The sequence below is a fragment of the Stegodyphus dumicola genome, chromosome 1 (genome assembly GCF_044657685.1).
Source record: "Stegodyphus dumicola isolate Sdum_Otavi_A_Nest chromosome 1, ASM4465768v1".
Classification (NCBI taxonomy): Eukaryota; Metazoa; Arthropoda; class Arachnida; order Araneae; family Eresidae; genus Stegodyphus; species Stegodyphus dumicola.
The window spans coordinates 209,684,978-209,695,003 of record NC_140768.1 but is presented as its reverse complement, the minus strand read 5'-3'; positions in this window follow the sequence as shown (position 1 = coordinate 209,695,003).

Here is a 10,026-nt window from a genome sequence, read left to right as displayed (position 1 = left end):
ATAGGTATCGTATTTAATTTGCCGATAACCCTGAGCCACTAAACGAGCTTTAAAACGAACAATGTTTCCAAATTCGTCACGTTTAATGTTGAAAATCCACCTGCAACCTAGTGGAGTCTTGTCTTTAGGAAGTGGAACAAGATGCCATACCTTATGCTTTCGCATGTTGGCCATTTCCTCTTCCATTGCCTCTATCCATTTAAGCTTTTCTGTAGATTTCATTGCCTGGTTATAAGTGTTTGGAATTGAAACATCTAGTCAGCTATCTCGGGTATACGACGTTGAAGGAGTACCAGTTGGGTCGATTTCACCACTATAAGTATTGCTTCCCTTGAAATCAAACAAGGTAGGATCATACTGAATATTATGTTCAGTGCAATACCTTTCTACATCATTTGGTGATCGTAGTCTTTGATTAGACCCCCTCTCAAAACAATACACATCCGTACGAGTGCCGTCTGGCCTTGGAACAGGTTTACGAAGCCAAGTTACTTGTCTCAATGTAGATTGAGTGTCAGTGCCAAATGTAGAAGAAGGTATATTGGTATCGGTTCTTTCCTCTATTTCAGGAAAATAGCCAACTGGAGTATCAGTGGATTGGAACTCTACCCTTTCTTCAGATTCCAAATCAGGAAGGGTGCCCAGTGCAGCTCCACTGCCACTTTTCTACATTCCAATTGACTCTTTAAAAGTAGCATTTAGGGCTTCTACTACCTTTTGCTCATTTTCCAACCAAATCTTGTACCCTTTTGTTCGTACACTGTACCCAATCAATCGGCCCTTTGTTGCCTTTGGATCAAGTTTGTAATTTCTTTTAGCCTTTGGAATTCCCACATAGGCAATCGTTCCAAATGCCTTAAGATGACGTACTGATGGTTTCCGCTTAGTGTATAATTCAAATGGGGTCCTATATTGGCCCTTATGAACAATTCTATTAAATGAATATGCAAAATACATTACTGCATCTGACCAAAATTCGGAACTCATTCCACTATCGTGTAAGATTGCACGTACATTATTGAGAGCTGTCTGATTAAATCTCTCACAAACTCCATTCTGTTCTGGAGTATATACATCTGTAAATTCATGCTTTACACCATTTTTATTACATTATGACCAGAATTGATCGTTATCATATTCTCGCCCATTGTCAGTCCTAAAGTATTTCCATCTAAGGTTCAAAGATCTTTCCGCACGTGCTATATGCCTTTCAAATACTTCAAACACCTGACTTTTCTCCACAATGGGGTATACTACCACATAACGAGAATATTCGTCAATAAAGGAAATGAAATAACGTTCACCATTCCTACCTGGAATGTTAATAGGTCCCCATACATCGGAGAAAACCCTTTCAAGCGGTCTCTTTACTTGAATACCTTCTAAGGGTCTATAGGAGATTCGTCTTTGCTTATTGATTTGGCAATGTTCACAAAACAAATTAGGTGAGTGCTTTAACACAGGAAGACCTCGAACTGAATGTCGATTACTAGTCCTGACAATAGTATCATAATTTATATGACCAAACCGACCATGCCATAATTCACTATTATTATGCTGAACTGTGGATGCCTCAAATTTTACAGATTTGCCCCCCTTTTTGATTATTTTCGGGAATACATGATAGTTACTTCCTATCAACGTAGCCTTGTACAAAGTTGAATTCTCATCATCAGTAACTTTAATTTGCCCATTTTTACCATAAAATCTTGCTCCATTGATATCCACCCTAGGTCCAGATATTAAATTTCGTCTCAGTTCAGGTGAATATAACACATCTTTAAGCAAAATAACCGTATCCCCAAATTTCATTTTAACAGTACCCTTCCCATGAATTGGAAAAGTTACCCCATCAATAGCTACTAGCATATTCTCATTTTTCACAGGAGAAAAAGTATCAAACAATTCTCGATTTTTACAAAAATGATGAGATGCAGCCGTATCAAAAATCCAACTATCATCATTTTCTTCCAAATTGTTAACATTGGCTTGAGCTATAAAATGGGACTGTGCATGGGAATTATTTTTACTTTTACTCAACTTGGGTTTATTCTTACACTTAGAAGATGTTTTATTACTACTAGATACAGCTGAGGAAACAGAAGAAGCAGGTGAGGGTGATCTGGAAAAGTTACCTCTCATTCTACAGTATTTTTGAATATGACCTGGATGGCCACATTTATAACACTTGAGCCCTTTAATCTGCTTAAATTTGGGTTCACAGTGAGTACTTTGAACTTCTATAGTCTTATTGGAGTTTTCCCTATCTATCTCTCTTAAATTAAGACGCGTTTCCTCTGCTACAATTTCAAGTTCAACATTTTTAAAAATGAACTTTTCATCTGGCCACCTCAAAATATTCTGAACTACTTGATCAAATTTATCTGGAAGGAACCTAAGAAACTGGAAACATATATATATGTCTCTTACAGCCTGATTAATATCAGCTAACTGTTCAGTTACGCGTTTTAATCTAGAAGAAAAGAAACTAATACTTTCATTTGGCTTAATTTTACAATTTAAGAACTCTGAAAACAGGGACATATGTCTTGACCGATAATCTGACTGGAAATATTTGGCAAGCGTATTCCATGCCACTACCGGGTCATCAATTTCACATATCAAATTTCTATATTCAGGGCTTACATTCATATAAATTAACGATAATGCCAATCGACTTCTATTTTGATAGTCGGCAATAATTTCTTTTGCAATACCCTTAACATCATCTAAATCAGGACATTTTTCAATACCTTTGACCAAAAGCCATGCATTTTTTTCATTCAAGACAAACTTCATATCTTTGGACCATGTAAAATAATTACATGCATCAAGTTTAGCAATATTATGCATGACACTAACAGTAGCCATATTTGAATTTTAACAAAAACCGCCCCCCAATCTCTTAAGTCCTAAATTAACTTTAAACTTCAAAAGTCTGCACTAAAAATAACTCAGGAGCTGGTGGCCCATAACCAAAATGATGCTAAAGCAAAGTTTAAAGAAATTAAACATTTAGCAGTAGTAGCAATGAAACTCCCTGAGATATGTTGTGCAGACATTGAAGACAATAAAAGATTTTGAACTTAACCAATATATTAACAATATAATAAAGAATAAAAACACAGAAAAAAAATGTCAACAATATTAGAGTCTTAGGAAAAATATAATATAATCATCATTCATCAAATATTTTTACCTGGTCTCCAACACACTGGCATTCTATACAAACAAAAAATGTCCTAAACAGTAATTATGCGGCCTAAAAATAAAGCTGGCTACCCATTCAATAAGTCCATAATCAATGGTCAAGAAAAACACCTGAAAATTTAAATGAAGTTCTTGAAAGCACTTAAAACAGGTCTAACCCCGTTTGCACAAGGAGTCGCCGCTCACGTATTTTTAATTGCCGCCTTTATTGAAGAACATGGATGCCGCCCACGGCAGTCACTCACATGGTAGCCTCTGGAACCGAAGAACTTTAATCTGGAACCATCATCTCGCAAACCGGAATCAAGACATTTTATTCACCGGACTGCATGCATCCTTTTGAAGGGGCTGGAAACCGCTCACTCACGTGCCGGGAAAGCAGGAACTAGAAGGGTTGAGCCAACTCCAACTCCAACTTGCTTTATTTGCCGCGATTAACCTGCAAAATCGCAGGTTGTGTTCCGGCTATCGAACTTTGGTGCTTCTAGGAGCGCTGCAGGTAAGGAAATGCTGAACGTAGTTCTCGTGGAGACAGGATAGCAGATGCAGGTGGTGTGACCAATGTCACGTGATGAGCGATAAGACATCTGGTTGGCGATGAGGTATCCAGGCATCGTAGCGCTGTAAATCTGAAGGTTTACAATAGTTATACATAAAATAGTACTAAATCAGTTCAAAAAAGGTGTGTGTTGCAGTCATAAATGCAGAAAATAAAATACGATTCCAAAAAGTAAAATAGTATATACAGGAAAAATATAAGTAATATCTTGTGGGCATGGCTGTGTGTGTCACATGATCATCCGGCTAAGATTTCTAAACATCATTATTTACAAGTCAAATAAGTTTTTCAGAGTACTACATACTTAAAAACACAAATTATGTTGGAAAATCCTGGTTTCCACTGAATAGAAAAGCGGCATATGGACGGAGGTGCCTGTCCTCGTGTAAAATTTCATAGTGAAATAGGTTGAAAATGTCCATATGTTGGCACTCCTTAGCGGCGTCATAAAATGCCGTGTTAGTTCTTAAATATTCCAGTATTGTATCCATTTTTAAATCTTCATGGAGACGTTTGTTCTTCACATACGGGTGTGCATTTGTGATAATTCTTAAAAATTGGTTTTGCACAACTTGTAATTTTTGGATTTCACCCTTCGTAGCGGTAGTCCATGCTGGCGAAGCGTACGTCATGATGGGTCGGATTGTGGCTAGATAAATAAGTCGTTTCTTGTCCAACGAAAGTTTTGAATATTTCCCTATCATAGGATATAAACATTTCATGACTTTAATCGCTTTATCCCTGATTTGTTGGATGTGATGCTGCATGTGAGCTTGTCGTTGATGGTGATGCCCAGATATTTGGCTTGTTTCACGATAGGCACAGCCTCGTTAAAAAGATAAACACTTTGCCTGATCGGAACATTTTTCTTCCTTTTCCTTATGAGTAGGAGCTGCGATTTTTGAGCGTTAATTCGTATCTTCCAATATCCACACCATTGTTCTATGGAGGGAATAGTGTCTTGGAGTTTCCGAATAGCATGATTGATGTTAGCAGACTTCACTGCCAGGGCAGTGTCGTCTGCATAACAGGCTAGCATAGAATTATGATTTAAATGCAATCTCGGAAAGTCTGAAACGTAGAATAGATAGAGTATAGGGCCAGTCACAGAACCCTGTGGAACACCGCTAGTCATTATTTTAGTGCTGGATAATTCATTTTTTACCGAGACTCTGAATGTCCGATCCCTGATAAAAGAATGGATTAGCAGAATGAGTTCTCTGTCCAGTTGAAGGTCAATTAATTTAGCAATTAAGCCCTCATGCCAGACGCGGTCGAATGCTTTCGCCACGTCTAGCATGAGTATAACAACATTAAGTTTGCAGTGCAAAGCTGCACCAGCGAATTCGGTTATTTGGACAAGTTGCTTCGTTGTTGAGAGGTGAGCACGGAACCCAAATTGTTCCGGCGGAAGATGCTGAAAATATGGTTTCAGTCTATTCAGGATAATTCTCTCAAAAATTTTGCCTAAGCCCGGCAGTAGACTAATAGGACGATATCCGTCTGGTCGGGTGTGATCTTTAGCCGGTTTAGGTAGTAAAATAATTTTAGCAATTTTCCAAGGTGTTGGAAAGTAAGAAAGAGCAAGACAAGCATTAAAAATACTTGTCAGGCTGCAGATGATGTTAGGCGGCAAATTTTTAATTGCTGTATTGCTGATTTCATCAATTCCTGGAGATTTCTTTTGTCTCAGGTGTTTGATAATATTAGTCGTTTCAGTAGAAGTGGCATATTTAATCGGAAGTCTGACTGAAGGGGCGTTGAGCCAATCCCTCACTCATAGGAGGGTCTTTAATTCGAAATCAGAGTCATTTGGCCAATCATTTGGCGAGAACTGTTCCTGGAGGTGTGCTGCGAAGATTTCTGCCTTTTCCTGATTGGAGATGGCAATATTACCTCTGTCATAGAGGGGTCGATTACTTGTGAAGGAAGTTTTAAAATTTTTGATTAAAGACCAGAATGTACCTTCTCTAGAATCCAGATTTAACATTTTATCATCCCATAGTTCTTTGAAGGTTTTAATGGCCTTCTGAATTTGCTTATTTTTACGATTTATTTCACGTTTAAGTGCCAGGTCCCACGTTAAATGATAACATTTCCTGAGTCTATTTCGCTCTCTCATAAGCTGTCGTATATTAAGGGGCAGTCTGAAAGCCTTATCACGATTAGTAATTTCAGTACTGGCTTCCTTAATTGCACCTTGAATGCTTTCACTTAAGGCATTAATTACGGTGTTTATGCCTTGTTTGGTATTGAGATTTTGCAGTTGAGGAGGTGAATTTTTCATGATATTGCTGAAGAGATTCCAATTCGTAATTCGCTTAGTAGAGAACTCAGAAGTTTTTGTCACTCCTAATGTTGCGATTACGGGGAGGTGGTCAGAGGACAATTCATGAAATACTTCCATTGCAACGGGGATAGTCGTTGTAGTGACTGCAATGTCTAGTATATCAGAAAATTCAATTCTATTATGAAGCCGCGTGTATTCTGGTGGGGCATGTAGCGCCACCGGATGCTGTAAAATATATTCATGGAGAATTTTACCATTTAGGTTTGTTCGACGACAGTTCCAGTCTATATGCTTAGCATTAAAGTCCCCGGCAGCAAGGGTAGGTATGTCATCCGGTAGAATGCTATTTAGAAAATTATCACATAGTCTATTCGTTGGAGGGTTATACACAGCACAAAAATTGATGTTATTAAACACAGGAAGAGTGACACACACAGTAGTTTGCTCACAATTAAAATTTCTTGAATCAGATATAAGACAAGATGCATAATTACGTTTCACATATACTGCCACACCACCACCTCTGTGTGAAAGTCTATCACAGCGGTATGAATTATAATTTGCAATTCTCAGGCGTTGGCATGGTTTTGCATGAGTCTCTGATATGATTGCAATGTCAATATCATGCTCACTTAAAAAATGGTGCAGTTCAGTAATTTTGGTGGGTAGCCCGCAGGCATTCCATATCATTATTTGTACGGGAGTACACTTTTTCATGTAATTAGCCATTAACAGGGGCTGCAGGAGTATGATCTTGAGATACGTTTGATTTTGCCATCAGAGTAAATCCAGTTTCTTTTACAGCAGAGACAAGCATACGTAGCTCAGCTGCAACTTGTTTTGCTTCAGTTAGAAATTCAGGAGCGAGGCCGGTGTTTAAAGCTTGTGCATAAGTTTTATTATGCACTACCCGATCAGAGAACGCTTTCACAGCCGGAGTGGTTTTTGGTTTTGGAAAACGCACACATAATCTGTAGTTAGCTGTATGACCTATCTCATGACAATTGGCACATTTAGGCGGAGTTGCCTTATCCTTGTCACAGTTAAATGATTCATGAGGTTCACCGCAACAAACACAACGTGGTTCGTGATTGCAGTGCGATTGGGCGTGATGGAACCCTTGACAGCGATAACACTGCAAGGGTCCCTTACGGCCACGGTATCTCTCAACACTAATCTTCATTCCCAGCACAAATTTTAACTGGTGTATCTCCTTGTTTTTCTCCTTGCGGGTGAGAGTAACGAGAAACAGGGGAAGCTTAATAACTTCTCCGTTACGCCTGATAGTGAGTTGGTTGACCCGCACGACGTCGAGTCCATGTCCTTTTAGATCCATCATAATTTCCTCAGGGTCCATGTAAGACGGGAGGTTACGTATCACAGCTTTTATATGTTTAGATTCGGGAAGCGCATAGCAGTGATACCTGATGCCTTCTTCTTCTAACACTTTTACCATTTCCCAATAAATGGTGGGCAATTTCACTTTAATCTTGATTCCGTCCTTCATGTTTTCTCCATAGAAATCGTGCAGAGAAAAATTTTATTATTAAACAGCGTTTTTAAGTCATTCCATGTGAATCTGCTGTCTTTGATTATAATCGGCGGCAGTTTTCTCGCACTGTTGATCGGAGCGTTCTGATTGGTTGGAGGTGTCTGCACTGGGGCGGGGTCTGTGTCCATATTCTGTTGCGGAGTGAGATCAGCAACAGGGTGAGTCTTTGGAATTTCAGGAGCAGTCGCAGCAGCCAGGGGTGCAACAGCTTTTTTCGCAGGTTTTCTGGTGCGTCTGGTTCTGTCTCCTTTGGGTTCTCCATCGGAGTCAGAGCTGACATCTAAAGCCTTGTATTTTGTAAAGTCCTCATCCGACCTGGCGGGACTCTCAGCACGTCGAGCGTTGATCTTTGGGAGAGGCGGGAAGCCAGGGTTGTCATCAGTTTTGGTCTTAGCACGGTCGTCCTGTGTTCTGGAGTTCACAAATTCCTGGTCAGCAAGAGCTCGGAATTTTTTGAACAAATTCAGGTCTCTTGTTTCTTCAGGGGTAAGGAAACCTTTGTCTTCTTGACGGAGTTCCAGCTGAGTAATCTCAGCTGCAATGAAGTCCAGGAAACGTTCCATGATGCCGGTTGATGAAGTAGTGAAATGCAGAAAGTCTATGCTTAAAAAGCACAGGGTAAAAGCAGGTCGTTTTACAGCATACTAAACATAGTGGTTTGCATGCTGACCTGAATGCACAATCGAGAAAGCACAGCAGTTTCTCAGTCACAATAGTCAAACTCAGAAAAACGAGAGGTTAATACTGCAGAACAGCGAAAACGCAGAGCGAGGGACGAGCACCTTCACGCTCAGGAGCAAGCAGTCGAATCAGGGTTGAGCTTAGACTTAGACTCTATAATTGACCGAGCTATTGCGAAGAGCAATGTTGCTGGTTCCAAAATTAAAGCCCAAGGGCACTTGACATAAATAAATCCGGACGTGGAGAAAATCTCAGATGAGAAAACGGAGATAAGGGGAAGAAGAGAAGTACCAAAAGGAGCAAGACAATCCAATCGGACAAGTTCGCAAAAGGTGACGAGCGATCATAGCTTTCAAGGAGGACCCAAGACAATGGAAATCAATGACAACAATACCAGAAGATACACTACAGCAATAGTTCCAATGACAAATTCAAATATAGTTAAACAACATCAATCAGTAGTGCTAAATACCACACAATACAAAACAACTATACAACACAATTTAAATACAATTATTCAATGAAGCAACAGAAGAACTTCAATCAAAATCAGATGCATTGGAAGTGTAAATAGCTAACAATTGAGGATCTAAGTGAAAAAGTTGTCGTCTCCTCCCATGAAGGTGTGGGCTGCAAGTGGTCTGACGCTTCTATCTTCGAAGAGAATTTCATAATTAAAAACTTGGGAGTAATTAACAAAGTCACATTGCACAGCTTTGTTGAAGAATTTTTCATTAGATCTTCTGATGTAATCTGGAATCGTCTCAAGTTTTAAGTCTCTGTGTAAAAGTTTATTGCGGATAAGATAGTGAGAATCAGTAATAATGCGCAGAAATTTGTTCTGCACTAATTGATGCAGTTGAGTTTGAGTGACCGTGTTCCAAGCAGGAGCAGCATAGCAAAGTATCGGTCGAATGCAAGTGGTATATATATGTTTTTTGGTACGCAAGCTAAGATTTGAATATTTTCCAATGACCGGGAGAAATCTGCATATTATGCCCATGGCTTTGCTTTTGACACTATTAATGTGATTAGACCATGTGAGCCTTTGGTTCAAAATAATTCCTAAGTATTTGGCCTTAGTGACCAGAGGAACAGCTTCCTGAAAAAGGTAGAGGTCATTAAAAGCAATGTTTTTCTTAGTTTTGCTAAGAATTAAAAGTTGTGACTTGCTAGCATTGATTTTTACTCGCCAATTTGTGCACCAGTCTTCTACGGCATAGAGGTAATTTTGCATTTTGTCTATTGCATGATTAGCTTGAATGGATTTAATTGCAATCGCCGTATCGTCGGCATAACATGCTAACAGAGAGTAATTGTCCAAACCAGGATGAGGAAAATCTGATATGTAGAAAAGATATAGTACTGGACCGAGAATACTTCCTTGTGGGACGCTGGATCTTATAGGTCTTGAATTGGATTTTTCATTTCCTTGAGCGACGAAGAAAGTGCGGTTTTGCAAAAAGGAGAAGATCAGAAGAATGAGCTCTCTAGGAAGTCCCAAGTTGATAAGCTTGAAGACGAGCCCCTCATGCCAGACGCGGTCAAAGGCTTTTGCCACGTCCAGCATAAGGAGCGCAACACTTTGCTTGTTATGGAATGCAGATCCCACAAATTCTACAATTCTTACTAGTTGTCGAGTAGTACTGAGTTTTTTCTGAATCCGTACTGATCATTAGGTAGCAGGTGAAGAAAAGGTTCCAATCTAGTGAGAATAAGTCTTTCATAAATTTT